Source organism: Bidens hawaiensis, unplaced genomic scaffold (assembly GCF_021521415.1).
Source record: "Bidens hawaiensis isolate Kalapana, Puna unplaced genomic scaffold, B.hawaiensis_p1.1 tig00045392_1, whole genome shotgun sequence".
NCBI classification, from domain to species: Eukaryota; Viridiplantae; Streptophyta; class Magnoliopsida; order Asterales; family Asteraceae; genus Bidens; species Bidens hawaiensis.
The window spans coordinates 15466-20464 of NW_027498075.1; the positions used below are offsets into that span (position 1 = coordinate 15466).

The window sequence follows — 4999 nt, forward strand, 5'->3', positions numbered from 1 at the left end:
AAGTCCAAAGTTCACCTCACTTATTAACAATTCATGAGAAGAACATTGGACTGGGGGGACTTGAAGAGGTAGGTCCCAGCAGAGCCCAGTTGGACCCGCAAGACTCACCTTGAAGAGGGACGTCTGTGCAAGGACCAACTGGTTCCGCAGGACCCACCATGCTCAGAGATGAAGACCTTACGCGCAGTACGCCAGCTGTTCCCGCAGGGAAAGCCTCCCAATGGTGAAGTACCCCGCCTGTCCCCGCAGCTGCGGATACAAGCCATCAGGGAAGGCTACCCGCACTAATAGCAAGGCTACACGCACAAGGCACTAACTCTCAATAATTCAGTGTCACCTGAAGGAATGAGCAAGGCGGGAATACTCCCGCCCAAATGAGCCAGTCCGTATGCTTCTGGAAGATCTTTTGTACTATACCTGCCAAGGTATGGACAAAATAGACAAGATCTGACCAAAGCAGCCCATGAACCAATCACAGGGTGACAGCTCACCGACAACAGTACGAGGAGCATGCTCTAGTACTGTTTGTCACTATTAGCCGCTGCCTACTCACCAACCCTTGTCGTGGCACGCACATAGCCTGCAGTTAGTGGAAAGGGAACAGTACACAGCCGGCCTTGTCACTATCAGCCGCTGCCTACCCACCAACCAGCATGGCACGTGCGTAGCCCATAGTTGGTAGAACAGGAATATTATACAGCTGGCTGTACCTGCTTGGAAACCTACCTTCGGCTATAGATACTCCAACACCTTGGAACGGTATGATCATCTTGTATTTTACCTTCACTAGCTATTTCTCTCAATATACACTTATATTCAGAGCAATCTAGTCTGATTCTCACGCCGGAGGGAGGTCACAAGGAGGAACCCCCCCCCCCTTCTCAGTGACGAGCTCACGGTGTCTGTTTTGCAGGTCATCTGAAGAACATCCTTCTTTGTCGGACCTAACCCTCGTGGAAAACATTACTTAACCCCCAGATTATCCATAATCTACTCGGGGTCACTTAGTGTTTCTTCACTTTCTGGTGGTGATGGCAGGTTGGGGAGGGGGGGGGGGGTAATGACCCCACTCAACTTGTTAATGGCTTTGTAAATTTCATATAATAATTGATCCAAATTCAATATGCCCCCATTCAGTGTCTTTTACATGCCACAAGTCTTTTATTCTTTCCCTTCAAAGCCCCATTTGAAAAAAGAAGACCAGTACTAAAGACTGTCTTACTAGTTCCTACAAATCTAATTTTTGTTTATTTAGATAATCTTCCTTGTTTGTGATGACTTTCTAGAAGAAAGATAGGTACTCAAGAGCGTGTTTCAGACCCACTTTGTTTATTAAATATGGTAGTTTGTTCGACTACACTGTTATAACCGATCCTTTTTACCGATTACGTTTTAACCCCACTGAACAAAATTTCTGGATCCGTCACTTTAACCCGTGGATCGATGTCTAAATGTTAAAAACTTTGTTGTATTCCATTGTAATATTCTGTATCAAAAATGAACATGAAGCATATTGTAATATTTAACGTTTGACGTATTCTCGTTGTATTCCCAAAGCATACTTTTTAACCGAAAAATGGGCATATCCGATATCTGATGGGTAGTGCCCGATCTTGAGATGTGCAAGCCACACCCTCGTTCGAAGCATGATTTCGGTAGAGGGCGCAAAATTTTTAAAAATATATTAGTTTTTTTAAGCATTAACAAGTAAATTGGACAAATGGCTTGTGAAGAAAGAGAAGGAAATCTGATATAACAAAGAAAAAGAAACATAACCGGAAAATTTTCCGGCGGATATGAAGTTACAGCAGGAATGAAGTTTTAGAGCATTCTCATCCCACTCTCTATTTTCAAACCAAAAATTACACTAAAACTCATTTTATTTTCTCTCTCCATCTCAATTAAATAATACTTTTTATACATTTTATCATTACCTTTTCTCTTTCCTTCACTCACAACCATTTTCAAAATATATTAAAAAATTACAGGGGATGAACAGTAACTTTTCAAATATACAGAAAAATCACTACTTTTTCTAAAATATAAAAGCTCTTCACTCATAACACCTTGAATCACTCTCTAAATTATAAAAATACCCATCACATAATATAAGGGGTTGGATAAGAATACTCTTATAAGTTATAAGACACAAGATGAGCAATAATATTATTTTATTGCTAATTTTGTACCACACACAATATCTTTTCCAAAATGGACTTTTCTCTCTTCTTTTTGTTTATTTTATCTTCTTAAAATAGTACAAATAACTTGTCAATCTTACTTATGTTAGTGCGTGACTACAATCCAAAATCCATCTTACAATTATTGGATTTTAATTATTTTAAAATTACTGAATCCAAAATTTTTTTTATTCTTAATCTATTTGGTAAGGTTTGGATTATTGGACACAAACCAAAATCTATTTGGTAAAGAATGTTAGAAGAGCTTTATGAATAACCGATTATGTGTTATCTATTAATTTATTTGATTTTATTACTATATTTTTTTATCTATTTATTGGTATAACGTTATTGTCGTTTAAAGAAGTAGTTTATATATTTGCTACTTGTTATGACCTACGGACTTATTTATTTCGGCTTAGCCGATGTACATAAATTCTTGAAGACGGCTCTACTTATATGTGATTGCATGATTCAATCCCGTTCCATTGCATGATTCTATTAACTTAGCTAACGAGCCCATTAATATTGGGCCAAACTTATAAAACTATTACGTGAAAGCCCAAACCAACCATTGAAAACCGACAACCCATCCACTAATGGTGGTGGGGCCACCCCAACGAATCTACCTAATCAAAGACAGGCATCTCCCACCTACGTGTCACCGACTCCTACTTTATGCGCCTAATTCCTTCTTCCACACCCTAAACACCAAACTCCACACCTCCATGCATTACCCACTTGTACAATTTGCATCAAAATCCATACAATCCTCTGGACTCAAAACAATTTCACCCTGCCAAAACTCTAAAACTCCCACAACTTTTATTCCGTGTCACACATGATATTGGTTGCCAACTTTCCATCAATACAACATAACTTAAAACACTTTGTGACAACATAAAAAAAAAAAATTTGTGTTAAGTGATTATTAATCTTTCCGGCCACAATCCGATCACCGGTGACATCAACGGTAATGGCGCGTGGTTTCTTTGCATGTTTCCCTAAGCGCGCCTCCTCGGGCGCCAACGGATCACAACAAACCAAGCCCACACCCGACGAGTCACAACAAGTCGGGGCAGTAGTGGTGGAATTATTCTCGTCACAAGGGTGTGCCACGTCACCGGCCGCGGAGCTTTTGTTTTCGAGGCTAGGAAGGGGGGATTTTAATTTGGAGGTACCGGTTATGTTGTTGGCGTACCATGTGGATTATTGGGATTTTAATGGGTGGAAAGATCCTTTCGGGTCGAGTCAGTGGACTGTTAGACAGAAGGAGTATGTGGAGTCGTTTAACTTGACACGATGTTTACACCACAAGTGGTGGTTCAGGGGAGGGCCCAGTGTATTGGGAATGATGAAGATGCTCTGCTGTCGTCCATAGCTGCTGCGCCCAGATACCCCTCGCCGGCGTTCCAGGTATTTGCGTAAACTTAAAACTAGTTTTGAGTTTAATATAAACGGGTTTAGGTTGGTTTCGGGTCATAGCAACGAACATGTTTGGCTAACCAGTTTGTGTCAACTGACAGGCCGGTTCACTGGCTGACCGGTTTAACCTGTTTATATATTTTTTAAATCTTTTATAAAATATGTTTTATAAAAATCGAATATTTTAAAAGTATTATCACATAAACATTTAAAAGTTAAAACAGAAACTGACAAATGATTAATATTTATATGATGAAAATTGATAATTTTTGTTATGAAATTGTATTTTTATTGTATACTTTATTAATAGTTTTGCTATGTAAAAGTATAACAAGATTTGGGTTAAACAAGTCGTGTTCAGGTCAATCTACAAAAAATTGTGTCGTGTATTTTTGTAAGTCTTTATTTTTGTTGCATTGTTGCTTGGTTATAGGCAACATTCCAAAGGCCTACACTGGAGTCTGTGCAAGTCTCTCTAAAAGGATCATTGCGGGCCAAACTTGACAGCAAAGGAGCCGACGTCATGGTGGCACTATACGAAAGTGGGCTTGTAACCGAATGCAAGAACGGTGACAACAAAGGACGAGTCATAGTCAACGATTTTGTGGTCAGAAAGGTTTCAAAGATATGGTCTTTCAACAACCAACCTCCCAAGAAGACATTAACCGGTACCGTAGATTTTGGCTTATGGGAAGGCTTCAACAGCACCAAATGTGGGATTGTCGTGTTCGTGCAACAACATGGTACGCATCATATATTTGGTTCGCATCAGATTCATTTGCCTGAAAATCTTTGAGTTGAGTTTGTGAGTTACTTTGTTTGATTTGGCCATTTGTTATGTGTGTTTGTGTGATTGAAGTAGTCTTGTTTACTGATTTTATTGTATAGTTGATTTTGGTAGACTTGAATACCATTTCTTAGAACTTGATTTTGGTTAATTTGATTTGTGATGACGCGAATCGGGTTTAAGATCTGACTCCATGTCGAAGGAAGGATCATTGACGGGATTTAAGAATTAGGTCTGGCATTCTTCTTTATATCTATGTCTGTATAGTTAAATAACATTTTTTATATATTTTTATTCTGTTGTTTAGTCCGTTTTACTTATACAATTACTCATAAATATTTATAGAGATTCATATGGAGAATGAATAATGGAAGTCGATATTATATATTTCTTGTTCAAATGGAAAACATTCAATCAGATTATGTGTTTGATTGGTTATTGATAGGGTAATTTCATGTGCATTGTTTAGATTACATCGAAACAGAAGGCAAGCGGATAACAAGCTGCGCCGCTTCCCCTTTTTGAATTGCAAAACCCCCTTTTGAATAATTAATCTTTGTGATGAACAAAATTGCGAATACTTTAAAATTATTTCTAGGAAAATTAC

General features: G+C 38.6%; 1 pseudogene across 1 annotated transcript; it reads left to right on the forward strand.

Annotated features, from left to right (window-relative positions):
* Nucleotides 1-3156: 3156 nt before the first annotated feature.
* LOC143595637 (uncharacterized) lies at nucleotides 3157-4407 on the forward strand (annotated as a pseudogene). Its single transcript, XR_013146556.1, has 2 exons — nucleotides 3157-3596; nucleotides 4039-4407. The product of XR_013146556.1 is annotated as an uncharacterized LOC143595637 (transcript).
* Nucleotides 4408-4999: the final 592 nt, after the last annotated feature.